General features: G+C 38.6%; 1 protein-coding gene across 1 annotated transcript in view; it reads left to right on the top strand.

Moving 5' to 3' along the window:
- CACNA1D (calcium voltage-gated channel subunit alpha1 D) overlaps positions 1–23,205 on the top strand; it is a 168,669-nt gene that overhangs the window by 7,097 nt on the left and 138,367 nt on the right.

Here is a 23,205-nt window from a genome sequence, read left to right on the forward strand (position 1 = left end):
TGTTCAGACCTTTCTTCTGGTTTGTGAACAGGCCAAATATTAATCATCATTGAACCTTTGACAGGATTTTGGCTCCCCTGGTCCTGCTAGGAGACCCCACTTTGGCTCTAATTCAAGTTCATAAATTTTAGTTTGCATATGGATATTATATCTGGCTTGGTTCTCTCAATGCTGCTACATTGAATTGAATAGATGAATTGCTTTCCATCAGCTAGCTGAACTGGCTCCATTTGTTTTTTTACATTTGTAAACAGAAAATGAAGTATTTATACATGTGGGGTTTTTCTATGAACATGAAATAGACATAATTTGTAATCAGCCTCAGGAAAAAACAGTGGAACACTGGTAAATGGGAACTAGAAATGTAAACTTGTTCATTTCTGGTTGGGCTCAAGAGAAGGTAAATATGTGACAATCTGAGCAGGCCAAGTGTTCATCCTTTATGACTTGGAAAGTTTGCATGGCGACCTCAGTGCAGGGTGTATGTGCAGAGCAGGTGTTCCCTCCTCTCTGTGGTGGGAGGGAAAAGGCAGAGCCTGTATGATGGAGTTTCCAAGAGTTTCCAGGACTTGTAAAAGAAACCTGAGAGGGTTTCTGAGTCTGTCTTTGCCTGTGGCTGAGCCAGTGAAACACTGGCCCTGTATCAACCACCCAAACTCTGGTTGTGTGAGCCATGTTCTCCCTTTCTCATTAATGCCTCCAACACAAAGTCACTTAAATGTTGCAGCAGTAATGGCAAAATGAATTTTAGAACCAAATATATAACAAACATTGTAAGAAACAGGTATATGTGTCTTAAGAAAAATAGTGAATCAAATGCATCTGTATCTTAGGTATCATTTATTCTTGGAAATGAATCTATCTTTAATCCTAAATATCTTAAGATAAAGGTCTGTGAGAGGGTTCCAAACCCTTCCTTTTGGAACTGTAGACTATTTATAGAAAACTGGTGGTGCAAGGATGGTTCCACTGTGTGTTTCTGTGTTGGTCACTTGTCTTTGATTTGCAAGCTGTGATTACTGATGTTTTTGTGACAGAGCCAGCAGCATGCTATGAGATATTTATGATAATTTGGGGAAGCAACAGAAGGTTTTTTCAGTATATTGGTGACTGAATTAAGCAGATGGTAATGGTAAGCAATGATGTAGGAATAGGAGTCCCTTTCATTATTAGTTTTTTTTAATATGTTTGTGTTCTGAATGCACAAGTTCTGGTTTGTGTTTGGCCTTTTTGCCTGGGATCAAGGGTGCAGTACAGTTACCTCCTTCCTCAGGGGATTCATGGTCATACTCTGCCAGGCTAGAGGTGTGAGTAGTGAGTGATACAAAACAATGCATTCAAACAAAGCAGAAGTGCAGAATCAAATTCAGACTGGGCTGTGCTTGACCACTTGCCAAGGGTTACAGTCCTGTGTTCTATGGGAAATTTTGTGTAATCCTTTGTCTAAAACACCTTGATGTGTCTTTGATGTGTGCCAGGAGAGGAAGGAGAAAGGGATCCTCTTTTTGGTATTTTAACTGGAGTAGTTCTCTCATGGCTGTGTATATTGCATGGACTGCAGCACAGAGTGATGAACTTAAGCCTGAATTCTATTTCATCAATAATTAGTCTCTTATCACTGAATGTACTGACAGAAATGGGCCCTGTTCTTCTCCAAGTAGATGGCTGAAAGTATTATGGAACTGAGAAGTTTTCTGTTAGAGCAGGGGCAATGTACTTTGGGATGAAATCCTGCTTCATAATTCAAGGTAGTTTCTTTCATCTGCTTTCAGAAGTTTCAGGTGATCTGAACTTTCCATGCTTAATTGAGCTCTTCTTTTTGGAAGTGTTTCTTGTCTAAGCTTGATAAGAAACAGTTTCTAGCAGGAAGGGCTTCCTGTGTATATATTTTATTTCTGTTTCTGTCTTTTCCTTTATTCCTCATCTGTGCTATGTTATTTCCCTTCATCTCTTGTCTTTAACTTCCCACTCATTTATTTCTTGTTATCTTTTTGCCTTTACCCTCTGGCTTCCCTCTGTGTTTTCTCTTCTGTTTGTCCTCTTGTGCAGCATGCTTTTCTCTATCTCCTTCTCCCACCTCAATTTGTCTTCCTGGTGTCATCCTGCTGTCCCATGTTCTGTTCTGTGCTTTGCCTCCTGCTGCCTTTCCTATTGCCCAACTTGCACTTCTTTCTTTATCATGTGCAGGCAGACCAGCACCCTCCAATGGATTTTGGCCCTGGTCAAGACATTGTTGGATATTCTTTTTCTTTCCTTCCTTTTAATAAGTAAATATGAACAGTCAGAAGGCATCCATCCATCCAGAGTTGCTGGAAATGACACCCCTGAAGTTTGAGTTGAATTTTTGGTTGCACTGCATCTCTTGTGTCTAGACCCCCAAGGTTTGTGTGGTGACAATCTGTTCTACTTGAGCAGAGATTGGTGGGAGACCCAGCTGCGTACATGACAGCAAATTGCCCAAGTCCCATGAGGAAAGAACTTGCCTGTAGTGCACAAAGGACCCCTAATGTTGATGACAGGTCTCTGTACCCCTGATAACAGGATTTTTCAGCCTTGTCTGAGTGCCACTGTCAGTGGGGAAGCCTCTGAGGGAGGCCATGTCTCTCTCAGCCTGTGCTTGCAGAGCAGGGCAGTGCTGATGCTCCTGGATGCCTCTTCTTTATCCCGAGGGCTGGGAGAGCCTTAGTGGGGGACACTGCTGGAGAAAGGCAATGTTTGTGTCCTACTTTCAGGCCAAGATTTCCTCTGTAAGGAGCTTTGTGGGGCTCTTTGAGTCCCTTCAGCAGGAGGAAAGCCAGTGTTGTGCCTTCAATGTAGGGCACAGCAGGAGAGTGCTCTGAGGAGAACCGGGTGAACTCTTGACTTAGAGGTGTCAAGCTTCCTGTCCTTATCTCATTAGCAACTCGATGACTCATTCAGTTCTGGGGCCACATGACTAATTAATCCATCCATTGAAAAGGTTGTTGGTTTTTACGTGGCACCCAGTTGTCCTTTATAAGGAGATTATCTGAAAATATTGTTGTAGAATTCTATAAGTGTTAATCTCATTTAGTAAATAATTCTAAAAATTTTTTGTTTAATTGCTAAGTGCTCAATGTTGTATCTTAGAAGGATTTCTGTGTTTATCTACTGTCTTTGCCATGTTTACTTTTTCACTTCAAGGGTCTTTAAGGCCTGGCTCTCTTTCCACTCACTTAGAGAAATCTTCCAATCTAAATAACTTTCTGATATTGTGTTTCTGATATTTTTCTATCTTTGGATTCTTAGCTAATGCACTCTCCTAATGTCCCTGTTAGCTGGCATCAAAGTCACCCAAGTAAACTTTTGAGGAAAGATGCAAGATAATTTGGACTCTACTGAAAATACTTCACTTTGCTTGGGAAAACATGGTGGAGACCTTAGAATGACTTATGTACACTTAGCCAAGCTACCCATACTAAAGATACCAGATTAATTTGTTGTAAGAGAAAATATCATTAAGTTTTATCTGAAAAAGATTAAAAAATGTGGGATCTAATTGTAACTGATACACCACAGGAATTTTATATTGTGCCTTGATTCGAGTCAATGAAATGTATTTACGTGTCTGTGTATGAATAGGAGGGGCCCATGAGAAAGTCATTGGCTCAATTTTGAAAAAAAAAAAAATCCCCACACATTAAATTAAAATAGGAGACTTGGGTAGTTTTTTTGTCTGTATGCATATGCTCTGAGGGATAGTTCTGATAATGTTTTTTGCTATTTTTCATGTACATTGATAGCCTGACATGTATTTTCTTGTTCAAGAACCCATTAAATAACTATTTAACTAGAAGAACAACATGCCTTATCTCTCTGAAAATGAATAATAAAATTATTTCATGGTTATTAGGTGAAAGAGAGTGCATCAGTAACCTTTGTACATTTGCAAGAATTTCTCAAGAGATGACATTTCTGCAAGGGGATTATAGAAAAGTATTGTAATTTAGTACTCATCCCTATCTCCTATTTCAATTTCAATTCTTTGTTTAATATTACTGTTAGCTCAAAACTCCAGTAACATGCATTAACTAATGATTATCGGTTACTTTGATTTTTCAACACGGATTTTGAATTTCGGAAATTGTTTTTCCTTTGCGTTGCAATGCACACCTCTGCAAAACAGATGAAAATTCTGAGTTAGAGTTTCAGTCCCACTTTATCCTGCAGTAAGTTCTGTGCACTGTGTGCTGCACTACCCCAGTAATGTGACATAGCTCTTGAGTTTTTCTGGTGAATGTAATTGCATGTGTCAAGTCCATCTCTAGCTGTAAATGAAACAGAAATTATATTTCACTCTGGTGTAGGAAGAGGGACATTCCCAAAGGAAAGCTGTGACCAGGATGACTGGCAATTTCCAACTGGCAGAAAGGTCATTTGCGTTTGTAGAGGTGTGGGAGTCACACAGTCAAGTCCTTGTTCCTGTTCAGTTTATTTTGTGTGTCCCAGTACAACTTCATCTGTGCTGAAGTAGCTGATCCTAAAATGTCTGTTTGGAGTATAAGGGTATGTGAAGATCTGCAGTTTGGTGTTGCAGATTTCAGGTAATGACACTACAAAACTTTTATTTTTTTTTTTTTTTAATATGCAAGGCAGAGCTTCTCTGTTGTCCAGACCAGAAGGTCTTACAAAAAGATGTACTTAATCATTCCCATTTGAAAGGAAATGTTTTTTCCATGTTCAAAGTGGCAAGCTTGTTCCTGTGGGGAATTCCTGCAAAGGGCTTGTCCCTCCTTCAAGAGGTTTGCTGGTAGTGCACTGCTGGCAAGCTGCCTGGGGAGAGAGCACACAGCAGAAAGGGCTCTTCTGCTATTAGAGCCTAAAGTCAGTCCCCAGACAGAATAGTGCTGCACGGGTAGAGAAAACTCTTTTTTTGGGTTTCTTTATGTGGAGAGCAGTGTTTCCCCACTCTCTTTTTTCCCTTACTCCCTGCTTGATGAAGATATGTCTGTGAAATATTTAAGTATAGGCTGATTGTAATAAAAGTAAACCTGTTAATTTAAAAATATAGAACAATCATATTAGTTACTGTATCATTTGAGTGGCCAGTGGGGAAAGTAGTTAGATTTGGTATTAAAATAGCTATAATTGAAATATAAATTAAGCATTTAAGATGAGTGGGGGAAGTCTGTACTTTATACGCAAACTGTTGAAGTAGAGTAAAAGTAGATTTTGAAATACTCTAAAAAAACCCATGAAAAATCCTGGTGATAAAACTATTTTCCTGACTTTTACATAAAGCATGTGAATTTCTTGTTTACTCCAATATTGAGTATGTAAACCTAACAAAACACTAGTTATGGTTTTGTTCCTTGACAATAGCTGCTATGCTAAAGGAAATCCTGAAAGTTGTTTCTGGAAGTTTTACTCAAAAACAGAACACCATAAAACTGAGAAGCTTTCCAGTTGCCATGAATTAAAGCCACACCAAATGCAGATTGCCATAAATATTACTTGGATTTTTTCTATAAACCCTGTTTTAAAACTCTAGGTTATGCAGAGTTTGGGTGTCTACTTTCTTTTAAAAAGATGTTCAGATCAGATGTATCTTAGGCTTTGAGAACTGGGCTTGTTTGTAGCATGGTTTGGGTGTGAGTGCTGTGTCTTGGAATACCAGAGTTGGAACCCATGGTTTTTCAAGGGCTGGTCAAGGATGGCTTGCTTAATTGGAGCAGAACTGGAATAATTGTGTGCTTTTAGAAAGCTGGTCCCTGAGTATTTAAAAAGATTCATGTATCTGTTAAATCAACTGAAATGCAGTTTCTAATCTGGTGAGCTTTAATGACAAACTGTTTTTGGTCATGGTTAATTGAATGTGTGATTTGGTTTGCTATTCATTTTGCAAGAACTCAGATTTGTTTATCCTTCTGTCATGCACCAAAACCTTTCTTTTGCAGGGCCATCTGTAAGAATAGGGCCACAAAGAAAGGTTAAATGAATATATAGTGATAGTGGGAGAATATTAATTAGGATGGAAGTGATTTTTTTTTTTGTTTTGGACATTGTGTAATCATTTGTGATAACATTTTCATTTAATGAATTGCAAATTGAATATCATTGTATTTCCTCCCCACTGCCTGCTTCAGAAGAGATTGAGACTGAGTGTTGTTTCTGCTTCTATAAGATTCACTTGGTAAAGCCAATTAGCCACTTAGAGTTGTTTGTGATCCTTTTCATGGTTATTTTTATGAAGAAAAGGGCTTTTAGAGCTCCTTTGGTTTTTTGAAGAATTCTTTGATGGCACAGTGTGGTATTTCTCAGAAATGCAGGTGCTTGGCTTCAGTATTTGAAGCAAACTTTAGATAAAGGTTTGAAATGTATGCTCATAATTCTGTGATTTTTCAATAAGTCAGCATGGCTGACTATGATGCATAATTTGACTTTTCAGTGTTTTTAGGGATTAATTAAACTTTGAAATGATAGGCAGATTGAGTTGCATGGGTTTGTTTAGTTCTGAATCAAGATTTTTTTCCCCACCCTTCTTAAAAGTTATTGTGCCAGTATATTTTTTGTTTAGATGCATGGCTAGAAGTTTGGGCAGTGTCTAAGTCTGTTGCCGTTACAATTTCTTTCACCCTGATCATTATTCAAGGGGGTAGAGAGCTGTTACCAGTTTGCATTCTTGTAGAATTCTTCCTTTGGGTGATGCTGCTATTAAGGACCTGAACCTTGCTATTTGTTAGTGTGGTAAATCAGATAATACAAGCCATGGTCTGTGAGGGTTGGTAAAGGTGAAGGGACCACAGTTGACAAAGAACCTGCAGAAGCTCAGAATTTCGTCCTCAGATTTATTTTTGTTGCAAATTTTCCAGTAATTAAGATACATCAAATATTAGTTTGACGGAAATAGTTCAGCCTGAAGATTAATTTGCCCAGTTGTTTTAGTTGTCCTTTTCTCTTGTGATACAAGCCAGGTGATATGTTGGGTTTAATCACACCTGACAGGTTTTGTATGTTGTGCTGAGCTACCAGGCAGCATTTCAGTAAAATCTTGTGGGAGATCCAGTGGCACAAATGAGCCCACAGAGCTGCTTACATTTGTTCAGCATAAAGGAAATCTCTTTACAGGATAAGAATATGAGCATGAGAAGTGTTTGTTAATAAGGTTCAGTAGTTTAATTATTGTACTTTTCTGGGTTGCTGACGGTGGCTGCAGAGTGCAGCAGCCTCCAGCAAGACGGCATCTTCTGCAGCTCAGCTAATCAGACAAATGCAGTCCTTCCAAGGAACTGAGTAGCAAATACCCCAAAGCTCTATTATGTTTATCAGACATTTTGTTAGTGCAGTTTTCACTCTGTTGGGTTTATTATGATGCTGTTACTGGTTTTTTTTCATGTATTCATCCAGAATCCTTTAGAACACATAGCAATGTTGTGTAGCATTAACATTATTCATCATAAATGATATTTAAGTGATTATATGCTTATCTTCATCACAAGAATACTTAGTAGTTCTGAGTTCAAGTAACTTTACATCATATTGTATTTGCTATAGAAAAGGAAAAATCTGAAAGAAAGCAACCCACCAAATTATATACCTCTTGTATGTTTATTAAAATAAGGTCTCAAAATCTCTTGATTCAGAAAAATGATGTGAAATATTCAGTGATAAAAAGGAACAAGGTTTAACTGAACTGTACCTATAAATCTCATGGTATTAAATGATGCTTCCATGTTTGAAAGTTAGAGATGAGTAGTTCCAGGTACAAAGTCTGTGACTGGCTCTGTTGGTCCTGTTGAGGTGGTGGAGCAGCTCCCGTTCTCAAGGCATAGTGTGGACCAGAAAGCTTCTCTCTGTTCTAGTACCAAGCTGAATGGTACTTAAAATGTTTTACATCTTTTCTTTAGTATAATTAAATCTCATTGAAGTGAAAGTCACTAAACCATGTTTTTGGCAAAGGCCATGTTGTTTTGCTGTGTGTCTGTTTGGTCACAGGGGTGTTGGTGCAAGCCCACCTTAAGCCAGGCACGTGTGCTATCTGCATTCCTAATGCCATAAGAGGACCTCACCCTGAACTCAAACTTGCTGGAGGCTTTGCAGTCTTAACAACCCCAGTTAATGCAGATTGAGCCCAGACCTGGCCTGTCAGCACAGGTTAAACTTGTGACTTTTTTAGTAAAGGACTTGGTCTCCTGTTGTGGGACTGCTTCCCACATCTCTGTTTCCCCTGAGCACTGCATGGCTCAGTGTGTATCAGTGTGGATGGAAAATGCATGGGCTGCTGATTTAGCCTCAGCTTCTGAGAGCATCTGATTTCTACCAAATAACTTGGAAATGTTTGTTTCTACTTTATTTTTATATGATATTTGAGAAAAGGGAGAGGAACTTTGTGTTTCCTCTTTCCCCCACATGCAGGCCACTTGTCATCCCAAAACTCAGTCAATGGCAGGCTGAAGGGATCAGGCTTTATTAATTTTCATGCTTACAGAACTGGTTGTTTTCTTTAAAAGGAGCACTGGACTATGTGGGCTAAGAAAGTCAACAAGCTTAGTGCTATAAGGAAAAAGGGTAAGAGAACATAGGTAAGACTTTAGCCAAGAACTTCAGGGATGAGCACTGAATGTTTTAGTTTGCCCTGAACTTCTTGGTATTCTTGGACAGGATATTTATCTTTCTGGAATTTTATAAAATAGCTTTCTGCTTTAAAAGGTTGTCAAAAGGAAAAGTAAATTTGAGGCTGTGAAAGATCCAGAAATGGTAAATAGAGTTTGTATAGAGAGTGGAATGATATCTAGGGAATTCTCTTAAAACAGTTCCTTTGTCTTTGTCTGGAAATGGTTTGGCTGACGTTCTGGTGAGTGCTTCTGGAGAATTTTGTTGTTAGAGGCTATATTTTAAATTTGAGTACGTAGAGTGTTTTGGCAGCAAATTTTGGCGAAGAAAAAGTGATTGGTAGTGGCAATATGGGAACAGAAGGAACAGCCACTGTTCCCATAGTGATACAGCAGAAGCAGTGACATTTAGGTAAACAGCAGTAGGACAGGAAATTTGGGGGAGTTAATGTTAGATGTCTCAGAAGATACAGTAAGCTTCCAGGCAGAGTCTCATGTGTATCTGGAAATGCTAATGTTAAGCCTCTATTTGCTATATTGGCGGCAAAAGCACCCCTCAGTATTTAATTGGGAAGTTCAGTGATTCCTTGAACAGGTGATCTGTCAATGAAGCCAAGGCAGGCTGCATCCCATTCAGCAGAAATTGCACATGACCAAAGAAAAGTGATAATTTGAGTGTTAAAAAGGATGGGAGCTGTCCAACTGGTGGGAATGGTACCACTGAAGGTGTTTTTGAATTGCAAGATTCTGTCTTCAGAAATGTTTGAATTCTGCATTTCATCACTTAGCAATAAAAAGATAGAATGACAATCTTGGCTTAGGTTGGAAGGGACCTTAAAGATGTCCCAATGTCCCTTGTGGTAGATCAGGTTGCTCAGAGCCCCATCCCACCTGTCCTTAAACACTTCCAGGGATGGCGAATAAACAGTAATGTTATATTATTTGAATATAACAGAATAAATGTTATATTATTTGATATTTTGCTTTGTAGAATACTACTAAAGCTGGGAAATACTTGACTGTTGTATTTCACAACTATGAAATAATGAAATGGCACTGAATTTGCTTTTGCAGAAGAACAAAACTTCTAATATTCTTAGTAAAAAATTTCACTTCTAGTACAGAACAAAGTTTGCATGTAGGTAATTCAGTCTTTGGATTTGGGATCTTTGGAGTTCAGATTTTTTTTTTGGGAGATAGATATTTGTCATGTGAAGAGGATTTATTCTTTAGAAGAGATTATGAAATTTTTCAACCAGCTGTGTAAACAACATTTTTGCAGAATGGGGAAGAAAAAGTGTAAACCCACAAAAATCTTATTTAATTCTTCAGACTATTAAAATGCAAGTGAGCATATTCATTTTGTCCCACAAAACACAAAAGAATTTTGTATCAGACTCTTGTTTCCCATGTGAAATTTTGAAGAGTTTGTGTTTGGAATGTATAGCTATTATTAACCAGTAATCTCAGAGTAAGTCCCTGGCAAGTGTGAAGGACAAATTAAGGTGCCAGAGGTCCAGGTACTAAGGCTGTTTTCCACTGAATTGTTTATTCATTTCCTTCTGCCCCTTTTTCTCATTTTTCACAGGAAGAAAGCTGGTAGTAGAAGCCCTAAATTGTTTTCACATAATAATATCCTTTTTAACCTTGATAAATAGTGGGAAGCTGTTCTTCTGAGAATTAGATCTTGAGTGATATGAACTGAAAGGTAACCTCATCAGCTATCAATGAACTTAAAGGATTTGGCTGTCTCTCCATAGTCATTGTGTGCACACTTGCAGTCTCTGTAATCACAGAGTAGGGTGCTGATGCCTGCTCCTTGGTAACCTATTAGAGAGGTCACTCATAATAGAGATGCTTTGGTTTCTTGGGCAAGGGCAGATTGATGGGCTCACATTTGTCTGCAGGAGGCATTTCCTCGGCTGACAGGCAGCATTCAGAGTGCCCGACACTCCAGTGCAGGGTCAGTGCTGAGCAGGGGGACCCTGGAACATCAGCTATTCCTGCACTGCACAACTTGGCACCCCCTTGCAGTGCCTGAAGAGAGGGAGATCTTAAGAATATAACAGCACATCCTCTCCGTCTAAAACTTTGGAGAAATAACCATGAGAAATAAAGTCTGTGAGTTTCAAGTCCATGGTTTACTGTTCACAAAGACAGTTCAGGAATTTTCCTATCAAGCTCTGACTGTGTATTTTAGAAAAGAGTTACAAACCTCCAAATGCTGCCTTGTTTTTACTTGCTGTGACTTCAGTCATGCATAGTGCATATTAAAGCCCTACTGGAATGAAAGAAAATCCTTCAAGTTGAATCCTTGGATTTGAATGTTACTCTACAAATTTAAGTTTGTGGTGGAATATTTATTTCTCTGAAAATTAAAAAGGGGTAATTAGAAGCCTTTATCTTGACTTAGAGAGGGAAGCTAAACTGGCTTATCATTATCATTTTATCTAGAAGAAAAAACTGATCTTTTTATCCTAAAATTGTGTGTCCTTACGCAAAGACCGATTTATATTTATTTCTCTTCGTGTATTGACTTGATTAGAAATGACTAGGTGGTGCTCTGAGACAACCCCAATTGCAGGGTGAATCATCTTAATGCCACTTTTCCATGGCTGCTCATATTTTAAGTGAATGCATTTTACTTGCAGATTAGAGGTGTTAACCATGAACACTAAAAATATAATGACTTAGCTAATGAGTGATAAACTGCTGTGGTCTTATGATCACATGAAAATACTTGACTCCCAGGGAGCAGAGAAGTTTTTAGCTTTCAGATTGTAATTAATTAAATGTTAGAATTGTTATAACTCTGAGTAGGATGTAGAGTCTCAAGGGATTGTAGATTTTTTTTAAGCCAAGCCTAGAGTGTAGATATCATACAGAGAACCTGCCTTTTGAAGTACCTGGCTTTGTAATTTAAATACTGTACCTGTTTTCAAATCAGAAGCAGCTTATCTAACTTGGTATGTTCCCACATGTAGTATTAACTTCATCATGGATCCATTTTCTTGCATGTAGTGAACTCTTTCCTAAGCCAAAAGCTGGAGACAAAAGGCTGTGGTCCCCAGAAATTTATTGAAGAATTCACTCATCTTTGGAAGCCTATAAATAAGTACATGTTGCAGCAAATTTGTACAAAAACCAGAGTGGGTTAATTTTTATAAATGTCATGACTTCATAATGGAATTTACTCTGTCAGTAGCTGTTAGGTTGATAAACATTTATGAGAATTGATTCCCTCATTTGTAAGTTAGCCATGTGTTGCGTGTATCTTCACTCCACCAAAACAGTTGGATTCTGGCACATTTTATTCTAAAGCTTTTCCCAATACAGTTTTTCTTCCCATACTAAAAGATTTTTATAAGCAGTGATATTTTGATGATGAAAATAATAACGCTTAGAAAGATGTTAAAATTGGTGAATGATTTCCCACAACTTCAGAAATAGTTGGATGCTGCCACAGGCGATGATTACTTGATAATTTGGTGCTATATCTATGCAAGCATGCTCTGCATGAGTTAAGAAAAATAGCACGTATTTTAGCTTGGTGTTGCTAGCTGTGGTTTTGTATAAGCTGTAACAAGCAGTAAAATGTGCACTCTGTGGTTTGCAGTGACCTTCGTTGTTGGATAAATCACAGGAAAAAAATAAAAATCAAAGACATGCTTGGAAATTCTTTGTTTGGAGGGCTAAATCTGGCCTGTATTCTGCTGTCCTAATTGTGCATAGGGATTGGAGACCTTTTCAGCTTGGGCAGACACAGATCTTCCAAAGGGGACAAGCAAAGCACTCAGTTTTTTTTCTATTTTACAATACTCTGTGTGTGTATATTTGCCTAAAACAGAGCAAGGTGTTTGTTCTGAGCTGTAGATTTCTAGTTGGCATATATGGGTTTTATGTAAATTTGAAAAGCTTTCACACCTCTGAAAAGATATAGAAGGTTATTTTTATCAATAACTTAAGCAATTATTTGGAAGCTAAATGTCAAGAATTATCTGTGCCCCAAAATTAACTTGGGCATGCTAGAAGCAACTCTTGTTTTATAAAGATGTTCCTTAGTGTAGGAACAGCAAATTATGGCAGCTGTACAGAACCTGTGGGATCAACCCCTTGATCCTGGCTCCAACACTGGCCAGTTGAGGATGTCTAGGGAACAAAATAAATGCCCAGTACTGGATCCAGTAATCCTCAGCTCAGGAAGTTTGAGCTAGAGGTAGGGCCTTTGTGTTCAGTGGTTCCAGATGAGGCAGTTCACATCACACTTTATCATTCACACCATACTTTGTTTAAATGCTTTGAGAGAACATAATCTCATCATTGTGCTTAATTGTTATCATTTTGATTGTAGAGATGCTTCAGCAAAGACAAATATTCCAACATCTTGCCTATTAAAAAACCTTCTGCTGTGGAGCAGTCTCCAACTCACCTGTGATTTTTTTTTATTTGTTACTCTTTCTATTTCTCTTTAACAAGCTATTTTTTCCTTTTATATCACTGTAGTAGATATTTTTCTTTTCTGTCAGGAAGTAAAACTTAAGAATGCAGTGATTGCTGTGAAGGTATTGTTCAGAAAAAATGTTTTTAATCAGAAAACGTCATGACACAATGATTTTTTGGTTCATTGGAAAGATGATCTGAGGTGTTGTCATGTACACTGGGCCACACTGGAGTATTGCATCAGATTGAGTCTGACCCAGTATTTACCAAGTAGTGATCTGGGTTACCAGAACGTTGTTGGGCTTTTTTCCTGCCTGTGAAGCATTTAGGGTCTCATTTAGTGTGTAGTGGATAAATACTATTTAATCAGGATCAGATACTGTTTTTAATGGAATGTTTTCTGTTAGCAGATGCCTTGTAAAAACTGTATTCAACGGTGTTTTCTCTCTTTATTGTAATGCTTATTTTGGCAAATAAACTTTGAAGTTCAAAGTAGTCAAAGTTTTCTTTGTCAGGTGTTAAACAGAAGCCAACAACAAATTTGCTCCCTATACCAATCTCATTTTCCTCCCTCAGCTACACCTCCAATTTAAGGTACATTTTGGATATGGCAAGTAGCCCCCAACATTTCATGTTCTGTGCTGCTGAGATTCTGAATTGTAGTGGTGTTTCTTGTATAATGGAAAGGTTGGTAAGAAAGGTGCATTTTGAAGAAGTGTAGCAGCTGTGATAATAATACATCTGCTTTTTTACCACAAGTAAACAGAATATGCATGTGGAACTTAAAACATCATTTAAGGCTGTGTCAGCTGTGCCTTTCAGATCTTACACTGCCACAAGTTTCTCATTTTGATTCAAACATTTCATTGTAGCACTTCTGAGTCATTTCTTTGGTAGAAATTAAAGCCAGCAGACTCTAGTAATGACTTCAGGTAAATCAGCTTATCTGCAGATATTTAAACATAATTTCTGTACATTATTGGCAATAACACATTACATATTGCCTACACATAATGCTGGCTCAGAGCACTGTTGCTAAGTTTACTGTTGCATGCAGTATTTCTCATTAAAGTGTATCACAGTATTATAAATATCTTTCTAGTTTATGTGTTAGTAAATAGAAACATATTCTGTATCATGCCACCATAAACTTATTCACATTCTCTGGAGTTTTCTGTGAAGAAGGCAGCCAGTAGTGATGAAGTAAACTATAGAATATCCAAACAATTTTCTCAAATCAAAATGTGTGGTGGACACAACTATCTCTTGCTTTATTTTCTTGTCCCAAGATTTCAGTCTAATTTTATATCATAATTGACTGATTTATAGTTTTCCTGAAAACAAATTTCTATTACCAGATTACTGAGCGAACGTATATATACAAAAAAATCAATAACCTTCTTAGTGTTGAAAGATGGTGAAAAAAAGCTGCTGATTCTAAGTGAAGTAGGAGGAAAACATGGTGGGAATGAAATTGGTCAACAGTAGGCACCAGCAACACCATCAGCTGTTGTGTTGTCTTCATTACCTGATGAATGGTGAATTAATCAATCAAGTGAGCATGGAAGTATCTAGGAGAAAATAAGACATTGTACTTAAACAGCAGAAAACCAGTTTAATTGGAATTACATAGTCTGAAAATGTGTTTGCTTGTTTTGTTTGGAAAGCTCTCCTCGCTCTTCATACCCTAAAAATAAAAATCCTTGTAGAAGTCTTGAAGGCAGGAAAGGGACAGTATTTCAAACCTGATTCATGAAACTCTTCTTTTCCCAGTCCTGTAGGAGATGATGATGACAGCAATAACATCACACTTCTGTTTTCCAGTGAGATTGACTAAAGTCTCTTTATGAGGTGTAAACTGATGGAATGCTTATAATTATTCATCAGAAGAGGTTTGGGGTCATGTTTAGGCATGTTTTTCATTATGATGATGCTACATTTTCTAGTAGGAGCAGTTCAGTAAGGAGGAATGGAAATTCTTCTGGGGGGCAGCCTTCATTATCAGGGCCTTTGGGCCAAATGTTGTCTGTCTGCAGTGTTGCATTGGTGTTAACAGATATCCAGCCAAGATATGAAAAGAGGCATTGTCCTCTTAGTGAATACAGATGATTCCACTCTAAATCTTCTCCTGGCTTGTCCAGCAGTTATGTTAGCCTTCAGGTCTCCTAGATGCTAAGAAGGGGTGGACTGCAAATTTCTCTGTTATGCAGAACCTTTCTCAATCTGATTGAGAACTTTATTCCCTTGCAATAAAGTAGAGAAGCTGATAAGAAGCAAAGAATAGAGTCTGAGAGTATGCCTCTGTAAAATTGTTAACTTCAAAATCTTCCAAACTCTAGGAGCTAAAACTGTGGGATTCTTTTTTTGGGACAGTTGGTGCATACCTCCATGCATTCTCTTCCTTGTCTTAATTGTTTAATGCAACTCAAAATTTAAGTGGGAGATTATTCTACTCTCTTGAAAAGAGCTCTCTTTAGCTGCTGCTGCTGAAGTATGTAGTAATCAGTACAGTAAAGATGAAACTATGTTACAGGAATTTCTTTTTCCATTAGATGCTTTTGGATCACTGATAAGAACTTCCATGAGCTCCCAAAGGAGAATTTGTCTCCAAGTGGTGCAGATTCCTAAGGAGCCATCTCATGAGCAGCTCCATTGCTTGTGTAAGTCAGCAGGCTCAGTGAGGAGTATCTGTCAGAGATCCTCTCTGCTGAGCTTTGTGGCTTTTCCTGTAAATTTACTTGTTTCTAAATGCACATTTCTTAAGGGGCAGGACAGGGGTCGGGGAGCTCCCTGGCTCTGTTTGCTATGCCCACACTGTCAGGGCGCAGGACTTTGGTAAAATAATATTGGCATGATGCAGTTTAAAAGGAAGTTTCTATGCAGGATAGGATGCTTACACATTTCAGTTGCTCTTTGGGGGGTCTCTGTGGGAAAGGCCCCAAAATGAGCTCCCCACAGGGCAGGTTGGGAGGAGCTGGTCATGGTTTTCCTGTTCTACACAGGTCACAGGCTTCTACCTGGAGATGGGTGAGCAAGCTGGAGCCTGACAGTGTGGTGTTCTCCTTCAGCACCATCTCCTGTCCTCCTGTGGTGGGGATAAGGAGATGGGGCTCAGCTGTTAAATGGGGTCTAAGGGGAGCCATAGATGCTTGCTGCATTTGTGCTGGCAGCCTGCAGTGATGGTGATGCTTGCTGAGGTGAACATTTTGCAAAACAGCCATCAATAACCTTTACAGCACAATGGACTGTTAATGTTGGGATCTCATTTTGACCCGAAACAGTGGTCAATGTGTGAAATGTCAGTGAAAATGTGGCAGGCAGGGTGGAACTAGATGGTCTTAAAGGCCCCTTCCAATCCAAACCATTTTTTGATTCTGTGGAGGGGCAGGAAAATGAGGAAATACATTCTGGAAGTCATACACTATTTTCAGTTGTATAAATTAGCGTGTTTGATAGCACATTCATATTTCTATTCTGTGTTTTTATGTTTTCTGTCAGCCTCCAAAATGCAGGTTAGTGCAACTTTTGAAGTTGATACTGTAATTTTTATATAGTACAACTCGTCCTCTTTTTTTTGAAGTAGAAAGTTATTCTGTGCTGAAGGCTGATGTCTATAACAGTTTGTGTACTTGTGAGAAAAGCCTTTTCATTTAGCTCATCACTCAGCTGTACCTCTTTTTTTTATCTTCAGATGGAGACAACAGCTGGGAGAGGCACGCTCTGGGTTGCTTTCACTGCTGAAAGCTTTCATTGCTTTCATTGCTAAATACTTCAAAAATCATTAAAGAGGGACTCTTTCAGGCTGAGGAGAAGTCCTGCTTTGTTGCCTGTCTTCCATAAAAGTGTAGAAGGTTTAGTGTGTCACATTAGCATTAGTTATCTGTTGCAAGTGTGCTGACTACCTCTGGAAGAATAAGGCAGCAGTTTTTAGTGTTATTCTCATCTACCATAATGTCACTTTATCCCTTGTTTTGCACAGTGAGCTTGGACTCAAATTCTGTGCATGAATCCAGTTTTGTCTGGGGTGCAGAGGGGGAAGGAAATAGCTGAGTCCTTAGTGGATGCTTTATGTGGAATTAGTATTAAAGTCATATGCACTAAACCCCCTGGTGAATATAGAATTCATTTATCTGAAATTGTAGTCTCAAAGCTTTTTGCTTTGGACCAGAACACTTTCAAATATTTAGTTTCAGTCAGAATTTTGGCCCATATGAAGATTTTCTGGATAGCTTGTAAAGAAATATCAGGTTTCTATAGCCAGGTGTACGTGTCCTGTGATTCTTTCTTTGGGTCTTTTTTCTAAAGTTAGATTTTTAATGCCAACTTTAATCAACACTAGTGTCACTGAGCTTGCTTGCTACTTCAGTTGCTTTATGGAACATTATTAGGCAAAAATGTGTTGTGATATAATAATTTATTTTCATCATTTTCATATTTAGACAATGACTGCATACAGCAAACTAGGGCAATAATATGTTAAATAGTAAACATGAGGTTTAGTAATTTGCAAAAGGGAGCTCATGGCTGGAAGTTCACAGAGCAAGTGCTTTTATGTTGTAGTTCATTCTAAAATATATGATTGAGGATTTAAAAAGTCACTAGTAAATGCATATTAATTTCTGTCTCAGTGGTGTAGTCTTCAATTTGCAAGCTGATTGCAGCTACCCAGCTGTGATGAGGATGTGGTTCATCACCTTTCAACAGTTGAGGTGTCAATGACATGCAAGTTTTCAGTGGGTTTCAATACCTGAACCTGCAGTTAGGGGGGATAGAAAGATATTGAAATGTGGATACTTGATTGACAGTGGAGACAGTGAACAGGAATGGTCTTGAATCATGTAATCTGTCTTTTATTAAGAATGTTGCCAGACTCAAGGTGTAAATGCTTTCTGATTATGGTGTTGAATTTGCTTTTGGACTTTTAGGATTTCCCGATCAGGTAATTGTAGATTTCAGGTGTTGAGCTGTGCCACATAAGCTGGATTTGTGTACATGTAATTTAGGGATCCCAGTTGTTGTTTTACTTACTGGCATTTCCTAACTATTGTTTGATATTTGATTTCTTTCTGATTAGTGATATTTATATAAATTATGGTACTCCTCTCCTCGAGTGAGTCTGAAACTAGTAATGGCTGTTTGGCTGAAAAAGCACTTCACTTGCTAATGCAACAAAGCTGTGAGAATGGGAGCCCTGTTGTGTCTTTGAGAGTGACACTTCTGGCAAAGTGGAGGTTGGGACCAAGAAGGGCCAGCAGGAGAACTCTACTGCTTGTACAGCCAGGGAATCTCATGTCCAGAGCCTCAGGGACATTAAAAATGATTAAAAATGATCCACATTAGATTTCCTTGCTGAACAGAGGACAGAGCCTATAAATGGGTGATAAGGAATTAGGGATGATAAGAGGTGAGACTGACACAGTTATTTGTGAATGAATTCAGAGCAAGCTGAATGTATTGCTTCCAACCTAACATTCTTACTAAATCTAAATTTGTGCCTGGATACTTGGTGAGAACTGTGTTTAATATTCTTGGGTATGAAAGTCAAGGCTTTAAAAAAACTTGGATATTTTGTTCAGTTCCTGGGCAATGTCCCAGTTCATGATGCTGTTGAAATGAAAATGTTTTTAATGAGTAGTGTTGAAAGGCACAGCAGAGATCTTAATATTGATAGTATTTAAGTATTAATCAGGAGCATGGCATGTAGTGGGAAGTAACTATGTTCTTATATAAACTTTGTTACTTTGATATGACAAGGGGTTGTTCCTTTTGAAGTTAAGACCTGGATTGATTCCATTTGTAGTCATATAAAATAGGAATTTATTCAGGAGATGTCTATATAAAAAAATATTTTCTTCTTGTCTGAGCTAAGTCTTTGTTGGTGTTGGCTTTATTAACCATTATAATTCAATTTAAAAGGCCCAGATGTGCCTGCATAGATTTGGGTTACTTTGTATAAATATCACATTTGTGCTATAAAGCATTTATGGGGACAGTGAAGGGCCTCTTCTGACTTCACTGGTTGATGTGAAGTTACTTGAACAGCAAGGAAGGGGGGGTGCCCTTCAGGAGAGTAAATGGATATTATACCAGTAAAGTTTCCAGACATGGATGATTCAGGAATGCAGTCTGGAGTTTCATAGCTGAGAAACCAGAGATGTGGAAGGATTTTGATTAGCAGTGAGGAGGACTACTTATTAAATCCCTGGCTTCCTGTTTCAATTTTGGCAAACTAAATGACCATATATTGACTCAATGTTCTTCTGGGGCTGAGGAGGAAAGCACAGAAAGAAAAAAAACCACTAAATTTTAAAAACCCTAAACATTTCCAAAGCATTCAGAATTGTTGAAAAGGTTAGGACTTATTTGCATTATGAATATTATAAATACACATGTTACATAAAGCATTTATGATTGCATATTCAGAAGACCTGTCTTATGGAAGGCCTTACTTCTTTTTCTGACATCCAAATGCTTCTAAAATTTAACATGACCTTTAGCTGGAAAAGTAGAATAACATTGGCAAAGGTGGGATAAATGTCTTTTGTATAAACTCATGGAGAAACCTAAGACTGATGTTCAGATTTGAAGTCAAGTTTAATTATACATATGAAATGTTATAAGTAGTTTTAAAAATGTATTGAATTATATTAGAAACCAGATTAATCATTAGATCTTGTCTCCTCTTCCCTGCTAGAGGGAACTTGTTCTCCTGTCTCCCAGAGCTGTCACTGTGGTTCTTCCCTACCCTCATGTTTCAAAGTGACTTAATTGAAATAGTTCAATTATAAGCCTCACTTCTTTTTCTAAACTAAGCAGTGATGAAGAGCTGAGAATAGCCTGAATTGGGTTCTCCTTTCTGCTCTTCAGCTGGCTCCAGATGTTTGCCCACAGTTTCATTTCCAAGTTTGACATACAATATTGGCAGCTTTTCCCCTCTGTGAGGGATTGTGCAACCAGAATCTCCCTCCTTTTGTTGGAAGCACAGGAGGGAAGTGGGGTTGAGAGCTTTTTTATCACCCAGCAGCAGGGACTGCACCAAAGCAGGCAGAAGTACTTGAGCAAGGGGCTTGCATGAAATTTCACATGATGGATTGCAGTCTACAGTTTTCCAATACATTTACAATGGCATTTGAATGCTGGTCCTTCAGTTGTGGAGCGATGCAATTTCAGAATGAGTAAAGAAAAAGAACTGAAGTTCTGGGAATGGAAACCTGGGTTTTCTTGTTTGTTTTTGTTTTACCCTCTGTGGACTGTTTGTTTTGTGGATAAATGGTGCTTAGATTAGCACATGGCCAAAATGTTAATTGTACTGGTTCAGGTAATTCAGAATTAATGTCTCTTTTTATGCTTCAATGCATTTTCAGAGTAGAAGCCTTAATACATACATGAGCATGCAGCATTTGGTAACAAGACATTATTATCAATTTGTTAAGCACACAGATGGTACCTTTAATGCCATACAAGGCATGAAGAGACATGTTGCCAAGTTCTTATTTTAGTTATACTGATTGTGACTATAATTCTGCCGTTCTAGAATTATATCTGAATTTAGTCCTGGCTTTGGGAGGAAAAAATAAACATAGCAGCTGAAAAATAGTGTCTTTTCCCTCCTCACCCAAGACCCAATGCACACAGATGATTTAATTATTGAATTTAATTTATCCCGTAGTGAAAAATGCTTGAAGCATACATGCAATGAAGTGAGTTTTTGGGGGCTTTATATTAATTTTATTTGATTTCTGCATTATTAAGCATGTGAGGTTTTCAGTTAGGAGCAGCTTCTCTATTTTGGTATTTTTAAAGGTAAGCCGACAAATGCCTGTAACAGCCTGCATACTTCCATGTGACAAGCGTGGATGTCATTTAAAGCATGTTGTGTCAAGCTGCTGTTACCTCAAAGAGCAGAGTGCTGTGCCAGTAACTGAGCATCTGCTCTCTGTTGACATTGTCAGAGGTTGAGGTCAGTAATGGTATTATGATCTCCTGTCTCCTTAGCAAAGAGCAGGGGAAAGCTTTTCTGTCTCTAACGTGGTTTGTGAGCTGTCTTTGCCATCACTGACGTGTCTGATTATAAAAAACTGTTTGTAGTTTCCTTAGGTGAATTTGCACATTGGTTTTACTACTCTCAGAGATCTGAGAGCTCCTAGTATTCCAGTCTGATCATAAAATATAAAAGGTGTTGTCAGACACACTTGTGGTGAGTTGGCTGTCTTTGATCATCAGGATAACTCTCTCATCTTTGTAGTGTGGGCCTTGGGAATAGAGATCTGTGCTCACAAAGATTCTATCACAGAGGTGACAGCGTTGGGTAATGCAGAGGAGCACTTGGGAGGGCTTAGATGGGAGCTGCTCAGGAAATGCAGGTTTCAGAGTACCCAGGAGATCCTTGCACAGCTGATGGCTAACATGTGGTGCAGGTATCTGTCCTGACAGTTTTAAGGCAATAACCTTGATTTGCTTCAGAGAAATCCAGAGATGAACAGAACAGCTGAGTCTTAGATACTCTCAGGTTGCGTACTTGAGTATAGAGGTACAATGTGGGCAGTGTGAGTAGAGCCTCATGTGCAGCAAAAAGGGATGTGATCAACTGTTGCTGTTCTTGTCTTGTTTTAGTGACATTTTGCTGATGTAGCAGAGCTGTGGTCAAAGCCAATCACACACAAAAAATGTACTTTGCTAGTCTTGTTTTGCTGATGCTCCTAGAGGAAAGGAAACTAAAATATGTTACTGTACCAGTGAAAGCATTGCTAGTAATACTGTACCAGAAATGAATGTGAATTTGTATCTTCTATGAAAAGCATAAGAAACTACATTTTCCTTCCTAATGAGAAATTGTCACCAGTCTCTGCTTTAGTCTAACAACATTCAAAGTGATTTAATAGTAAACCAGAAGAGCTTTTTCATTGTCACGGTGTATTTAATTAAACAGGTTTAGGAAAAATAGGACATGAGTTTTGTGCTTAATTAAAATGTTAATTTGTAATTACATATGACCTTAAGTTATTGTGTAATAATCTGTCTCTTGTCAGATCTTGCATCTAAATGGTGTAGTAGCAGTAACATTTCTTGTTAGAGTGGTTTTGGTAATCAAAAGCAGCTCCAGTTTGCTTTTTTGGTAATCAAAAGAGCTCTGGCAGTGTTCTTTATTAGGTAGCAAGGCACAGACTCTCTGAAACACTACCAAAATTTACTTTGTGGTCCTCCAAGCTGATCTGGCCACAGGAACCTCTTTCCCTTCCCCTGGAGAGCTGTAAGTTTTGCTGGTGTGCTGCAGCAGTGCCTGGAGAGTGGAGGTGTGTGCCCACATGGCATGGGCTCACTCCTAGATGTGTAAGCAAAGTGTGCAGAGCTGGAAGGTGCCACCAGGGACCTTGTAAATACCATGTATAATTGGGTCTTATTGATTACTCTCCATGCCCCTCTGTGCTAGGTAAATATTTTATTACATTTGCAATGTGGATTCTGAGGTACTGGGGATGTCAGGCTTTGGGCACTTTCTGTGTGTTTATGCTGCTGAAACTTTTGCTGACTGGCAGGGCAGGGGCAGTTCTCCCCTGGGACTGGAGAGCTCAGGCTTACTTGGTACTGCATGTGTAAGCCAGGGGCTGCTTGATGGCTTCTTTTCATTCTAGGATCTGCTTGGGGATAATTTTTACAAGTTTGCTTGTACTTTTAGATTGTGCTCTTCAGTGGTGCGCAAACCAGGCATGGCTACCTGCTGTTAGAAATGGTTTTTAGAGCTAAACCAAGTGGAAGGAAGGCATCAGGTGATAGAGACAAGTTTTGGTCCAGACCCAGCACGCTGGGTACAGAGCCTGTGCCCTGCCATTGCCAATACTGTGTTTAAAGGGCTATAATTGTCTTTGTGGTGTGACAGAGAAGTCAAAGTAATCCTGAAATGTTGGTATATGAGAATGGATTGCAATCATAAGAGTAACTTGAAATTTTTTTGTGGTTGCAAACCTGTACAGCTTCCAAAGTGTTCCTTCAAAGAGGGGGTTGTGAGGAACTGTGTGAGTTACTTTGGCAGTAAATGCTTTCCCAAAACTCTCATTTATGAGAAACTGCTTGGGACTGGTGAGGGGTGTGCATGCTCTGAGGAGTACATGCTTACAAGCACTTGCAGTTGTTACTGGGTTTACAAATGTACAAACTCCTACCATGTTACATAAATTCTTTTTCTACTAGGAGTTCT

Source organism: Molothrus ater, chromosome 11 (genome assembly GCF_012460135.2).
Source record: "Molothrus ater isolate BHLD 08-10-18 breed brown headed cowbird chromosome 11, BPBGC_Mater_1.1, whole genome shotgun sequence".
Classification (NCBI taxonomy): Eukaryota; Metazoa; Chordata; class Aves; order Passeriformes; family Icteridae; genus Molothrus; species Molothrus ater.